Here is a 16,816-nt window from a genome sequence, read left to right as displayed (position 1 = left end):
CAAGAAAAACCTGAATACTAATACTAACTTGTTATATTTGTCGGAAATTGTAGATAACATGAATGTAGTTCACAATTCATGGGGCCCATTCCAAATGGACTACAGGAAGATTATGTTCTTTTTATTCACACAACGCCTGCCATTTGCAGCTTAACTTTGAGTTTTCTGATGAAAGGAAGGAGAAATCTGAGGAGAACGGGCCCATGTCTCACAGAGGTCCTTGTCAATATACATCGGGCAGTCCACCAGCACTGGTTTATGCAAGGCCGACTCTGCTGATGTGTATATATGTTGAATTTATTTCGCACACGATGAGACACTGAATAACAAAACCGGTCCAGAGATCGCTTGTATTAAACCAGTGCTGCTAAAAAACAATCACACCCAGAAGACCATGTCGCCCATAGATCGTGCAGAAAATGCTTTTATTATGAGCATGAAGGGACAAATGTGGTTTGACTAAATCAAACAACGTTTTATTTCCTAAACAGTTTTTATTTTTATTTTACGTGGTAAGACCCTCTGAGCTATTGCTCTCTTTCAGAAGCGACCTGGCCACAACTTACACTAATAGCGGGAAAATACTCGAAGCAAATTTTGATTATAAATGTGGAGGGAAAATCCCCTCGCCTGGTATACGTTGTGGGTTCGATCCCGACACTGATGCCTGCTGTATATTTGGGGTTTGCGTGTCTCCTTCCCCGTGGTTACGTGTACTTTTCTCCGGGTCCTCCGGTTTTTCCCTCTACATCTAGAATCAACACGCATTCAGAGTATTTGGCTGCTATACATTCCCACTTGATAAGCCACTTCGTTGATCTATTATTTGTGATAGCCAGCTCGCTTCTGAAAAAAAGCTATATAGCTCAGTGGGCCTTACCTGGTCAAAACATGTTTTTTGTTTTAATCCACTCTCCCATGGGGACGGACCCTGAGAATGCGGCCACAAGAATCTGTGGCGACGGCCTCCCTCCCCGCCGTTGCCGCCTCCGTGGCTCGGCGTGGTGCAGGGCGCGTCACTGCACCTGGTGCCGCCACAGCCACGCGCGTCGTGGCGCCCGGAGCGCGCATTCCGCACCGCGCATTCCCAATTCCTCTCCGGGTTTATCCGGCAAAAAAAACTACGCTTATTAATGTTTGTTGACATTTGCCGGGGCCATGGAGACAGGTCCGCCGGGAGTGGGGGCCAGCGCTGGCAGATGCAGGCCCTGTAATGAGCGGTTTTTGATTCATTACCGCGTGCGAGGGAAACAAAGCACTCCACGCGTTGAGGATGAATAGTCACGTTATGAACCTCGCATTGGTTGTCCAAACACCTTTTCAGCCCATGCCCATTAACGCTTTCGATAAGCAATTGCAATGTACGCAACTGCATCGACGAAAAGTTTTGTGAAACTAAACTCGGTAAGAAATCTGCACAACAGGCAACTCTTTGTAAAAATAATAATGATAATAGTTAAAAACAGCAACGGTTTTAACGGCATCGTTGCGCTACATGCACCCAGCCGAATCCAGCCAGCGGCACTGTGGCTCGGATTCTCAACTCGCAGGGCACAGCCGCAGGCTTCCACGTGTCGGCGTGAGGTCGACGCGCTCTCCCCTCGAGACTCCGCGCTCGCGCGGTGGCAGCAGCGAGAGTCGGAGCCACCTCCCTCACAGAATCAACTGATCCATCGGTAAGCTCACGCCCATTGTCAACACTGTGAAGTGTAGTAGATTGCTAACTGTACTGTGTGCGGTGCCGTAGTAATCTACAACCGCGAGGGTTCAACAACATAACGCCGATACCAGCTCTCGGTACAAATCAATCCTTGCCACCCAACACACACACACACACCAATTCCCCGGCATGTGGCAACCCTATTGGGGTGGTGAGTGACCGAGTGCGTCAGTGAGCGAGTGCGTAAGTGAGTGAGCTTCTGAGTGACGTGGTAAGTGAGTGAGTTGGTGAGTGGGTGATTTGGCAAATTAATGAGTGAGTGGATGGGTGAGTGGGTGGGCGAGTGAGTGGGTGGGTGAGTTGCAGGATTTTCACCTTTTCCACTGTAGACCAAACCCAGGCATATTTTTCAGCCCAAGTCTATGATCAAAACTGCATGGTCCTGAATCCCGGCGCACTCGTGTGAATGCATCATTGTCTGTGCAACACGAGATGCCGTGTAAGGCGAGGACTAGTTTAAAGGACATTTATTTTTTGAACAGTAAAAAACAATTATTTAAAAGCTGTACTTATATACATTTCCAACAAATGTCATCTGGAAATAAATCCTACTCACGCTACCTACTGTGCTGTGTAGAAGGAGCCATCGCCCAAAACGTCGCCTCTCTTATATACCTTTTCAGGCTAGATGGCGTTATTTCCGAAAGTATTGGATGTTCGCTTGTTTTTTTCGCAAGCTTGAAACGTAATGTTTTTCTTAAAATCAGCCAATTTAATTCCCTAGTGGTTTTGAGTTATGTTGGTTCAATGCGAATGAGCCCAACTAAATAATAATAAATATACGACTGTAATGCCAGATTCGCTTACGCCATGAGATATTCAATTACACACTGTGCTCTCGAGTGTGGAAATGGCGATCGTGGTGAGATTTTAGCTACGTTTGTGTACAGTGTCTCGGTTGAGAAGTTCAACATACACAACGTACGTGCTTATGTTGAACTTCTTTCGCACCGTACGTAACCAACCGTGCTAATCGGAGGTGCGGGGGAAGGACATCAAACTAAACACAAAAGCGGTTCGAAAGGAATCAGTTTTCAACCGAGATTATTTAAAAGTGCATAACTCCAGTGTCTTTCTAATATCGGAAGGAAGAGCGTTCCAGATGGCCGCAGAAACGCGTCTGAAAGGGCCACTATGTGTATGAGTGTGTGTGCTTGCTGGCCGTCATAGGTGCTACTCGCTAAACAGCACTTGCCCTCACAGGCTATAGGGGCAACATTTGTCGGCATATGTATGAATGTTCAACTTCGTTGGCACTGTACGTAGCCAACCGTGTCTATCGAAGGTGCGGGTGGAAGAACAACAACCTAAATACAAAAAAGCACTTCTAATAAAATTGAGTCTTCAATTGAGAGGAATTAAAAGCGCACAGCTCCAGTTTCTTCCGAATTGTCGCGACGGCTCCTGGGCGCGACAACGTCCACGAGCGCGTCCGCCACCTCCTCCTCCACTGCCTCCTCCTCCTTCTCCACTGCCTCCGCTGCCTTCCCCTCACTGCTGCTGCTGTTGCTGCTGCTGCCACCACAACTCACAACAGTAACGCGATATTAACTTAAAATTTATCAACGGCAACAAAAAAACACATTTGTATAATGGGAAACCTTTCTCACGCCTCACGAAAAAAACATCGACGGATGCGTGATGTTTTTTTTGGTCCGTCCTGTTTTTTTTCCTGGCTAAAGTAATACGCGTTTAATTATGAATAATGGGAAGTACGGGAGGTTTTCACAAATGACACATGTGCAGGCCTCGCGGGAGAGTGCCAGCTAAAAGCCACTGGCAGCCACTCTAAAAGCCCGCCGCATAATGACGGTTATTATTTTGCTATCGATGAAAAGTGCGAGCACGCGCTTTCCCTTCCACTCCGCCCTACAGAGTGCAAGAAATCGTGCGGGAATGCGTGGCAGAGGAACCCAAAGCGTGCAGGCGCGAACGTGGGAACGTGATTCGCACGGACAACGCTGTGCGGTTCGGAGGAGCATTCTCGTGCCAACACTGCGTTGGGCTCATTTGTTTTGTGGTCGTCCAAAACGGAGACTGCTTTAAGTGTCACGCGAGCTTGAGGGTACACACGACCGTAAGGAGTGTGTGATTTTATTGCGAATACATGGACACTAAACTGCACAGGGTGTGGCTCTGTGATGTAAACGTTCTCCTGCGGTTCTAAATATCGACCTGTTTGGCACAAGACGCACATTGAAGGGGATGAGCATCACAAGTCAGTGCCCCTATCTGGAGGGCTGGACACTCCGTGAGCCTTCTTTGGATACATAAGTGGCATTATTATTATCTAACGTTATTACTACTGCTATGCTTGTGTACCTTGGAAAGCCTCGCTGAGTCTCCAGGCTTTTTCAGGAGGCTCCTACCGTGAGTGATCCCAATTGAGTAATATTCACATCACTTTTCAGCATTGGGATCATTGCCCAATACCCGTTACATTGTATGGTGTTTTTTTGTATCAATGTAAGCAAAAACATGCAGGACAGGAGCAGAACATACAAACTCCACGCAGTAAGGTGCCTGCATTGGGTATCAAACCCAGGAGTTATTGCTGGGAGGCACCACCTTGCCCCCCAACACAGTCACAAATGCATGCATAGGGCAGTCCCCCGACTTATGAACATCCGCACTTATGAACGAGCTACTGTAAGATACTTATTTTTGTATTCATCTTACTTGCGAACCGTAGCCGCGGAACAATTTACAGTGTTATGTGCAGATGTACAACATTTATTTGTATTTATGAGTTTAACAACTCTTCCCTTTTTTGTTGAACCGTAACGCATTTCATAATGCTGACCGCAATGTGCATTTAAATGCGGTACATCACTGTCTTCAAACTTACGAACGGTTCGACTTACGAACGAATGTCTCAGGAACGGAACCCATTCGTAAGTCGAGGAACTGCCCGTATAATTACACAATGCTGTTTATCAGCAATACAAACAATGGGAAGTAAGCAAGGCGAGCTTGCGTTTGTTAAATGTGACGACAAATGTGTGCATAAAACCGATCCCGGGCCAAAATTGGATCGAGCTGCCGCGCTGAGATGCATTTGGCGTTGCGAGGTGAAGCAGCGGAGTGGCCACCCAGATGTAGGTTTGGTTGCATCTTCACGTGAAGAAGAAGAAGAGCAGCGCTCACTGAGCAGCTCGTCCTCGGGCAACTAGATGAGCCTGACGACCGAGACAGTCGCCCGCGGTTGCTCTTGGCTGGCGACGTTTAGGACGGTGGGATTTGCTCAGCGTGGCATAGCGGACACGAGCGTTAGCCTGCCGGAGCCTCGGAGGGAAACGGAATGTGAATCGTCTTCACGGCTCCTCTGAGCGGCGGTGTCTGTCAGCTGTGATGAATGCGGCTGCATTAGGAGAGGAAAGCCATAAAAGCATTGCGCTGCTGCTATACCTCATTGAGATGATGATAACGACATATCTCATTGACAACAGCTTATTGTACGTGTCTCAGAGCAAAGTGTGTCCGTTTTTTTCCCGAAGAGAAACGTACGTATATATTGTAGCCTGGCTGGAGTTGAATTGATTCGTTGGCCTCCGCTAGGCTGCCCATTCCAAAATGTAGGAGTCAAAATGGGTCAAGGGCCTTCTCAATTGTGGCCCCCAAATTCTCGAGTGAATTTCTCACTGATGTCAATACTCCAACCCTACGATCTTTATCTGCATTGAGGGCATTTGCTCCACGACTACTGCTGCCACGTTTGTAAATGCTGTTAGTCAAGCTGTTTGTGAACGGAAGTTCAATAATAATTTTTTGGAGAAAAAAACTTCACTCGAAATAGGAAATGCAATTGTAATCCTTCCTGTTAGAAATTTAATTTTAATTTCCACGTCTGAGTTCCTCTCCCTCGTGGCACGCACGACGTGCTGATTGTGAACTACATGCCAGACTTGCATTGTACCCAGTTCTGATTGTTTATTATTATTATTTGCCATGTTTATAACATTTCCCTGCTTTTGTTCTTTGCAGCCCTTGTAAAACCCCAGTCCCCATGTAGCATGCTGCCTACCGTCGTACCAGCCACTCTATGCAGCGCCTGTAAACCCTTCATGTGTAGCGTGCCGGAGACCGTCGTCCCAGCCACTCTATGCAGCACTTGTAAACCCTCCCTTCAACCATTGGATCGGAAGCACTTCCACCTAGACAGCCGCAGATTGTTAGACGAGATGGCTACATTGTAAGTTATGCCTTACGCATCTCACAAGCTCAGCAGATTCGCGCCTGGATCGTGCTTCAATTAGGTAACCCCCTGCGGGCACTACCTGGGAAACGCGGGAGAGTGGAGCAAAAAAAAATGTGACACTCAACTTGGATTTCCCCTCGTCTGTCTTCCCCACTGCTGGGGCATCAGAGGCCGGTGTTGTCTGCAGCAGTCCTGCCCCCCCCACTCACCAACCCGCACTGACGAGCGTGGTGAGGTACGGTCAAGTAGCCCTCATGATCCGCATGGTGATCAATTACACGTTGCTCGAATATAGCAAGGATGTTACGTGCCTGCATGTGGAGTTTTACACTGAAACTTATTCTGAATTAATTTTTGTATTTGTACAGCCACTCGCCACCGGTCGCCTGTGAAATATACACATTGCCTGCGACTAGTACTTATACATTCTTGTGCCATGGAATAGACGTTATGTATACGGTATATATACAAACATTTTCCACGTTTGACTTGGAAGGGTTACTTTGTGCCACGGTCGGTTCCCTCGTTGCCTGTGTGGCTCGCGCGATGTGCTGGCTGCTGAGCGAAACGCAAATTACTTTCCGCGTGAGCGAATTCACATTTACTGCAACCACTTAATGATCTAATGACCTCGCGTTAAACCGTCGGCTAGAAGCCGTTGTCAAGACCTCGTGGTAACTCCAAGCGATGAGCGTATGCGCACAGCCTTCGCGATCCCCGTGGATCCTCTGGGTGGCGAGATGTTAACTACCTCGCCTGGTATGCAGGAGGTCGTGGATTCGATCTCGTCCCTGACGCCTGCTGTATATTTGGAGTTTGCGTGTCTCTCTCCCCGTGGTCACGTGGGTTTTTTCTGGTCCCTCCGGTTTCCCCTCCACATTTAGAATTAACGTGCGTTTAGAGTATTTGAATGCTATACATTTCCACATGATAAGCCACTTCATTGAGCAATCATTTATGATAGCCAGAGCGTTTCTGAAAAAAGCTATAAAGTTTAGTGGGCATTACCTGGTAAAATAAAAAACAGTAGTTTCATTGTTTAGATTAATATGCCCTTCCACACATCCCACGCCCGAAAGACAGACATTTCCCCATATAGCAGGGATGACTCCCGGACGCAAGTGTTGTTAGCAAGTACTTACGATGACTAATACGGCCCCTCGAGGTGGTAGTGTGGCTAGCAACAAGCCCGACCTCCTTTGTCTCCCCAGTGATAATTTAATTTATTTCGAGCGTGCGTTTTTGAGACTGGCGTCCATAGAGTTGCAGAGCCGAGGGGTTGCTCGCCGCTGGTTGCATCGGTGACGAGGGCCGCTGTGTGAGTGCTGAATCCAGTACGCCCTAGTGGAGGAAATATTTACACACCGGGCACTCATCGGAGTCGACCTAGGGGAGGACCACGACTGGCTGATTCGATCTAGGGGAGAGGCCAAGGACCGGTGCAGGAATTCGTCACCGATGTTGACGCTGAGAAGTAATCGAACTCGGGTCGCCGGGTTTATAGCGCAGTGCGCTAACGACTGCACCACCGCTCTCCTCACATCTGCACGCACACGCACGCGCGCGCGATGCTGCCTACACACACACGCAAGTAGACGCCTGCCCAGGTGTAAACACAATTTGACAATTCACAGTAAAGCGTTCACTGTTCTCCTAAGGCAATGCCACACTTTTGATGGGCGATGTTAAAGTGGCGTCTTACAATCACGTCCGTCAAGACATTCATTGCACAGATACGATTTACTAAGATACATCGCATAGAAACGATTTGCTAAGATACATTGCACAAATACGATTTACTAAGATACATCGCATATATACGATTTACTAAGATACATTGCATAGATACGATTTACTAAGATACATTGCACAGATACGATTTACTAAGATACATCGCATATATACGATTTACTAAGATACATTGCATAGAAAGATTTACTAAGATAAATCGCATAAATACGATTTTCTAAGATACATTGCATAGAAACGATTTACTAAGACACATTGCATAGATACGATTTACTAAGATACATTGCATATATACGATTTACTAAGATACATTGCACAGATACGATTTACTAAGATACATTGCATATATACGATTTACTAAGATACATCACATAGAAACGATGTACTAAGATACATAGCATAGAAACGATTTACTAAGATACATCGCATAGAAACGATTTACTAAGACACATTGCACAGAAACGATTTGCTAAGATACATTGCATAGATATGATTTACTAAGATACATTGCACAGATACTATTTACTAAGATACATTGCATATATACGATTTACTAAAATACATCACATAGAAACGATGTACTAAGATACATAGCATAGAAACGATTTACTAAGATACATCGCATAGAAACGATTTACTAAGATAAATCGCATAAAAACGATTTACTAAGATACATCGCATGAATACGATTTGCTAAGATACATTGCATAGAAACGATTTACTAAGACACATTGCATAGATACGATTTACTAAGATACATTGCATATATACGATTTACTAAGATACATTGCACATATACGATTTACTAAGATACATTGCATATATACGATTTACTAAGATACATCACATAGAAACGATGTACTAAGATACATAGCATAGAAACGATTTACTAAGATACATCGCATAGAAACGATTTACTAAGACACATTGCATAGAAACGATTTGCTAAGATACATTGCATAGATACGATTTACTAAGATAGATTGCACAGATACGATTTACTAAGATACATTGCATATATACGATTTACTAAGATACATCACATAGAAACGATGTACGAAGATACATAGCATAGAAACGATTTACTAAGATACATCGCATAGAAACGATTTACTAAGGTACATCGCATAGAAACGATTTACTAAGATACATCGCATAGAAACGATTTACTAAGATACATCGCATAGAAACGATTTACTAAGATACATCGCATAGAAATGATTTACTAAGATACATCGCATAGAAACGATTTACTAAAATACATCGCATAGAAACGATTTACTAAGATAAATCGCATAAATACGATTTGCTAGGATACATCGCAAGATGTATCATTTCCTGAGATTGATCGTATGGATACGATCCTGCTAAGCGGCAAGGCAATGAGGACTGCTCAACGACATTCACTGCTGAGTTCGCGATCGGCGCCTCCGCGTCTGGCCGCGCAATCTGGAAAACGGCCGATGACATTTGAGGCCAATTTTTTACAGTTGTAGTGGGTTCGAATTAGGTGCACACACACGCAGCTTGGAGGCAACACTATTTATTAACCGGTAAGTAATATAACACTGTACATGAGGTGGTGACCACCTTCCTCAACTCACTAACACTCTGGAACGCGACACAGACTGGACCAGGCAGGCAACGGCCTGCCTGGCCCAGGACGACGACTCGGGACTTGACGACCGATGATGTCTTCACTTTGGAGCCCAGTACAACAGCCTCGCTCTGCGTTCACACCACGCTTATATCTGCTTTTGCGTGGCTGGCTCCGCCCCGGCGTGGCTGGCTCTCTTTAGGCCACGCCTCCCTTCCCAGGACACGCCTCACTTCCCCCACCTCTGGGAAGGTCCGGATCCCTCCACCACGTGACCCCCAGGCACCCCCTTGGGGCCCCCAGCCTTCGTACAGGCCGACACAGTAGTGACCGTTCTATGTCACTACATCACCCCCCCCCCCCCCCTGTATAAACACACAGCCGTCCCCGGCTGTAACACAACTGTGAAACATCGAAAAGGTGTGCCTCCGAACCAGCAACATCAATAAATGACCGGCGACCGATAAGAAATACAATCACGTAATATATACAGAATCGACGAGGGTAAAAGGGAACCGCATAGAAAACGGGGAATTAACAACAAATATACATGAAAACTGGCTAACCCACTTACGCTCCAGCACAGCCCCCCCCGTGAGAATCACGCATGCACTGACATGTGAGTGTGGCCATTGGAACGACGGCGTAGGCAATGAGCAAGGAGTCTGAAAGGCATGTAGAGCAGCCAGTCTTCAACGAGTCCATGTGGCCGGGCCTGGGAAACCAGAAGCGGCCCAAAGGGCACGGCCCCTCCCCCCAGGAGTCAGAACAGGAGGAGCAGGAGTAGCTGACGCATGCTCCACTCCCCCCCCAGCCCATAGCCGGTCGGCATAACCGGCGACTCCAAGGTGCCAGGTAGATACTGCCTCCTGTGACGAGAACCAAACCCTCCTGAGGCATCACTCAACGAACACTCGCCTCCGCTCTTCGGACATGACAGTCACCCGTTAGCACCCCCCCGCCTTTCCGACGTGGCGTCACAACCAGTAGCACGCGTCGGCCATATCGGGGGGAAGAATTTCCATGTTACCACCCCACCGCCTTTCCGACGCGGCGTCACAACCAGTAGCACGCGTCGGCCATATCGGGGGGGGAATTTCCATGTTACTACCCCACCGCCTTTCTGACGCGGCGTCACAACCAGTAGCACGCGTCGGCCATATCGGGGGGATTTTAACCCAGTCTCTCTCCAAGACTCGCATCGCAGCATATAGCTGTACCGACCGAGCTGAGACCCAGTCTCTCTCCAAGACTCGCATCGCAGCATATAGCTGTACCGACCGAGCTGAGACGACCCAGTCTCTCTCCAAGACTCGCATCGCAGCATATAGCTGTACCGACCGAGCTGAGATGACCCAGTCTCTCTCCAAGACTCGCATCGCAGCTTATAGCTGTACCGACCGAGCTGAGACGACCCATCGTTCATTCACTGCACAACATGCACCCTAACAACTGAGAGATACAGTCCCAACGTAACAGGACAACTCCACCTGAACCTTACGAATCTCCAGCCCACTGTTTCAACGCACCTCGGAGTGTCTCACTCTCCGGGCCGTCAGGTCAAGCCATCAGACACAGCATGATGGGACCATACTCTCTGAGCCATGTGAGCGCACAGCCCACTAGGCTAGACAAGCCACGGAGTGTCTCGATCTCCGGGCTGTCAGGTCAAGCTGTCAGACACAGCATGACGGGACCACACTCTCTGAGCCATGTGAGCGCACAGCCCACTAGGCTAGACAAACCACGGAGTGTCTCGATCTCCGGGCTGTCAGGTCAAGCCGTCAGACACAGCATGACGGGACCACACTCTCTGAGCCATGTGAGCGCACAGCCCACTAGGCTAGACAAGCCACGGAGTGTCTCGATCTCCGGGCTGTCAGGTCAAGCCGTCAGACACAGCATGACGGGACCACAATGTTCGTGTTAGACACGCAACTCTCACTGGGCCATCCTGGTCAGGATCTGCGCCCCAAGATAAGTGACAGCCAGCACCACAATTCCAAATCCCTGGCAGCATGTCACCATCGCAATTTAACACCATCACAACACATACAATTTGAATTATGATCCCCCACAGAACTGATCCAATGCCGAACAGGTACGCACAATTTGTGACGATCCCGAATATTCAATGGTCACAACAATACACCTCACATCCCGTATCCATACACATCATCTCCGAGACTCGCATTGCAGCATGCAGCTGTACCAACCGAGTGGAGAGAGCAACGCAATTTGACAGCAATTAACGGAAACGCACCCCCGATCGATGTAGAACACAAGGGGCATTCCCGTACAAAAGACATCATCTGTGCAACAACGGACAGGAGCCAACCAGTGAGGTTGAAACACACCGAACCTGTCATTTTAAAAACCCCTTCAACATTAACCATGGGACTCAGGGCATTCGAATTTTGAGAGCAAAAAAACTATACACAAACCCCAAGAATCGCCGAATTTATTAATACAGTATATGCAGTATATGAAATTCGTACAGTCAATCATTTGGCGCAATGCTCCATCCAGTCCCCACATGGCAACACACACAATCAATACTCCAGACAATCCGTACATAGTAAATAATCACAAGCAAGTACCCAACAGTCCATACACTGTTAACAATTTCAAGCAAAGCTCCATACGGTCTGTACATTGGCAACAATGACGATCAAAGTTTCTGACAGTTACAAGTGACAATCACGAGCGAAACTCCATACAGTATACACAATAACAATGGCGATTTCGCAACACAACGATGTAACAACACGAGTCATTAACACGGCAACATACAGGATATCAACGGGGCTCGGGACACCAACAACGAATTAATCATTAACTACACCCAGAAGATACCGATCTCGACGCCGTAATTAACAACAACACTGTTACAAGCAGAAACCCGCATGGTCGCCGCGTCACTTTATCACGCACACAACCGGACGAACACGCTCCGCAAACCAGCGAGTTAAAAAAAAAATACACCCGCGATCGCAACCCGGCACACGCAAGATGGGTGAAGTTATTATTATTTTTCTTGAGGCCGGGTGCTTGTCATGTCACGACTCACCTGGCAATCTGTGAATAGCGGAGGGCGGCAAGGTGGAGCACTGGGACACCCCGAAGAATCTTGCATGGTGAACACGGCCTGCTCTTGCGAACCCCCATCCACAAGACGGGGGCGCCACCTGCACGTGTGGAACTCCCCCTCCGCAGGCGTTGATGTCGGCAGGAGCGGCGCTTTGGCGGGAACAGCGCCCCGACCCGCCGCCGAAATGGCGGGAGCGGCGTTTTGGCGGGAACAGCGCCCCGACCCGCCGCCGAAATGGCGGGAGCGGCGTTTTGGCGGGAACAGCGCCCCGACCCGCCGCCGAAATGGCGGGCCCACCACGTGGCCCGCATGCCCGGGCATCCCCCGCCAGCCCCCGCAGCAACGATGGTGTCCTCTCCCCGCGGCTCCGTCGCTCCGTTCCCGATGGCGGCGAAGCAGTAGTGCGATGCAAGTCCTACCACTCCGCGTGCAGCGCCATCTCTCTCTCTCTCTGTCACCGGGGCTGCCATCCCTGGGGCTGTCCGAAGGATGGTCGTCACACCGTCCCCGTCGTACGAAGGCGTCCAGGTGAGTTTTATATTTGTTTTTCGTGTGCCCATTTTACTTCCCTAGGATAACACCTAGCAATATTTATTTTTCCACAACTTCTGACGCCAAATGTAGTGGGTTCGAATTAGGTGCACACACACGCAGCTTGGAGGCAACACTATTTATTAAACGGTAAGTAATATAACACTGTACATGAGGTGGTGACCACCTTCCTCAACTCACTAACACTCTGGAACGCGACACAGACTGGACCAGGCAGGCAACGGCCTGCCTGGCCCAGGACGACGACTCGGGACTTGACGACCGATGATGTCTTCACTTTGGAGTCCAGTACAACAGCCTCACTCTGCGTTCACACCACGCTTATATCTGCTTTTGCGTGGCTGGCTCCGCCCCGGCGTGGCTGGCTCTCTTCAGGCCACGCCTCCCTTCCCAGGACACGCCTCACTTCCCCCACCTCTGGGAAGGTCCGGATCCCTCCACCACGTGACCCCCCAGGCACCCCCTTGGGGCCCCCAGCCTTCGTACAGGCCGACACAGTAGTGACCGTTCTATGTCACTACACAGTGATGGGTTCAACGGAAAAAATCCAGTCTCAAGATGTTGAGAAACTGCCTCTTTAATATACAGCGCATGTTCTTGTCCATGTGGCTGACAAATTCCTTACGGCGCTGCACCCAGTAGCGCTGGTGTCCCCCGTCCATTCAGTACGCTCACGCGTGATGCATGCGTGGGTAAAACCGCTCGCTAGCAGCTCTCGTACGCAGAGAGCTCGGGGAGAGTCACGATTTGTGGCTGCTCTTCCGTCCACCTGCGATTCCTCTGTCGCGTTGATTCACAGAGTTGATTCACAATCACAGTCTATTCACCGTCCATCTTATTTATGTCTGTTCTCAGCAGATGAGCTAATGATTATTCTGTGTTGCCCGTTTTATCTCTCTGTGTCGAACTCGGCGCCGTATCTTAAAGAAGACGATCCTTGCCTATAACCTTGGGCAGTTCGACAGCATTGGTTAAAGCGAACTTGGTTCTGCCGGTTAGGCTCAATGGGCTTTACTTGTGAAATCAACTTCTGAACTTCTGATGTCGCAACCAGTCCCGATATTTCTTGAGTTTTACCAATGCTGTTGGAATTATGCACCCCTCAGAAGGCCGTGGGGCTGATGGGTTGTGTCAAAAATACATTTATATTTTTAAACTATTAAGTTATTTTTATTTTACCAGGTAAAGTCCACTGAGCTATGCATATTATTTTTCAGAAATCACCTGGCCACAAATGATAGCTCAACAAAGTGGCTTGTCTTGCCTCACGGCAGATGTGGAGCGTACGGTCACAGGAAGTTCCTGTTTTTTTATGCTAATGTTGGTCACGTGACCAGGAAGTGACGATGTTAGATTTCCACTGTACCACGCGGGCGTCAGCCATTACACAGATAAGTCAAGATGGCGGCACGCATCGCATCTCAGTGAGACCACAGCCGCACTTGTCCATTGTGGGAGCTTAAGAAGCATTATCTGTAAGCTGTTTATATTCCTATAATATTAGAAATGCTGTTGTAATGTTGGAATGACCGTTATAGCAATGTAAATGCCTTTATGGTGCCGTTAAGTTGTTGTAGTAAATACGAGGCCTAGTTAGTAACGAAGCCTGTGACTTTCCTTATTGTGGATGTTACTTGTGATTTAGTAGGTCGAGTCAGACTTGTGCCTATGTTGCGATCCTGAGAGTGATGACGAAGTATCTCATCCACAGTTTAGTGTTAAGTGTAATGCTGTACATTTGGGGTGCAGTGGGATGAATACACTATGTGCCTGTATGCAACACACCAGCTTGTGCCTTTGTCTAGTTGTTCAGGGGTAATGTGGGGGCCTGGTCTTTCCAGGATCTATTGTTATCTGAGACAATGTTCTGATGCTGTGGTGTTCATTGTGGGTGTTTCCGAATTATAACAGATGCTGTATCTGTGTTTTCTCACCAGTTTTACCTGTTACAATCAATAAATGACGATCGGAGTTGGACGGTCATCCTGGCTCCGAGGGTTTATTGAACACATGGTTATCTACTCGACTAGCGGTGCAACGCAGCGCACGGCGAGGCCGAGATAGTAAAAAGATATTCTTCTTAAAGCTCCCAAGAAGCTCTGCAGCCAGCTCTGCAGCCAGCTCTGCAGCCAGCCCTGCAGCCAGCTCTGCAGCCAGCCCTGCAGTCAACTCTGCAGCCAGCCCTGCAGCCAGCTCTGCAGCCAGCTCTGCAGCCAGCTCTGCAGTCAGCTCTGCAGTCAGCCCTGCAGCCAGCCCTGCAGCCAGCCCTGCAGCCAGCCCTGCAGCCAGCCCTGCAGCCAGCCCTGCAGCCAGCCCTGCAGCCAGCCCTGCAGCCAGCTCTGCAGTCAGCTCTGCAGTCAGCCCTGCAGCCAGCCCTGCAGCCAGCCCTGCAGCCAGCCCTGCAGCCAGCTCTGCAGCCAGCCCTGCAGCCAGCCCTGCAGCCAGCTCTGCAGTCAGCTCTGCAGCCAGCCCTGAAGTCAACTCTGCAGCCAGCTCTGCAGCCAGCCCTGCAGTCAGCCTGCAACAAGCAAGGAGCTCTGCAACGAGTCTACATTAAAATCGTGCTGCAAGCATCGCAGCATGGAAAGCCACAGTTCAGCAGGGAGAGATGCTGAAGAAGGTGAACCAAGCAATCCAACATCCCCCATCCTGCCTCAAGAGGACCAAGGGAGTTCAAGGCCCCAGAGGGAGGTCAGGTTGACGCAACGGGCCTTGGAAAGCTATGAGGCTGAGAAACAGGACCTGGATGCCAGGATACAACGGGCATGGAACCGGGTTGAAGCAGATTTATCTGAAGCTTCAAACGCCTCAGACACAGTGGCCTCAATTCAGCGGGCCATCCAGCGAATGAATGTGAGCAGCTCAAGCTACAAGCTCCTGGCAAATAGATACATCTCCCTCCTGATGAAGGTGAAAACAGATGAGGGCATTGAGGGAGTGCGCAGACAAGAGCACTTCCTTGAACTGCTCGATGATAACGTGCAGGCAGTGATACAAGATGCAATGGACCGTGTGGAGGGCTTAAGAGAGACACGATCTCAGCACTCTGTCTCATCCAGGTCCACCACAAGATCTAAAGCCTCAGCGCACTCACAGACATCATCTACTAGTATGGCAGCAGCTCAGGCACGCGCAGCAGCAGAAGCAGCAAGCGCCCGTATTGCCTACATGGCTGAAGAGGAAGCCATGCTAATTGAAAAGGCTCGCATACAAGAAGAAGCAAGCATAGCAGAGAGTACATTAGTGGCTACCGCCACACGGAAGAAAATTGAGCTGGATGCTAAGTTAAGCACTCTACATCTCAAAAAAGAAGCAGCTGCTGCAAGGGCCCAGGCAGAGGTGCTCGAGGCAGCAGCCAACATGGATAAGGAAGAGAATTGGAGTGAGTTTGGCACTCAGATACCTGTCAAGGACCGTGATCAACTCACCAGAAAAAATATTTTGGACTGGTCTGAACAATGCATCAATGCTCCTCCACCAAACCATACTGAACAAAGGGTGGACGTTCAGGCATTGTCATCTCCACTCCGAATGAACATGAATGCTGTCTACAGGAATGGTGGAAATGCATATCCCGCTCTGGCAGTTAGTCGCCAACTCAGCGTCGCGCACGTGGGGTCAGACGTGGATGTACCAAGTCAGACCCACATTCCAGACAGTCACATAAGGGGATCCAACCAACGTGATCGAAACCCTTTGGGCCCACAGTCCAACGCCATCGCAAATGACGACATGCTAGGCAATACAGCCAATAATGCCGCCTCACAAGCGCCAGTATGGACACACCCTGGATCAGCAGGACTAGGAGACTTTGCTAGGTACCTGGCTCACCGCGAACTAATCAACACAGGACTCGTTAAGTTTGATGACCACTCTGAGAACTATCGAGCCTGGAGATCTACCTTCAGG

This window comes from Lampetra fluviatilis, chromosome 49 (assembly GCF_964198595.1).
Source record: "Lampetra fluviatilis chromosome 49, kcLamFluv1.1, whole genome shotgun sequence".
Classification (NCBI taxonomy): Eukaryota; Metazoa; Chordata; class Hyperoartia; order Petromyzontiformes; family Petromyzontidae; genus Lampetra; species Lampetra fluviatilis.
This window is presented reverse-complemented; position numbering follows the sequence as displayed.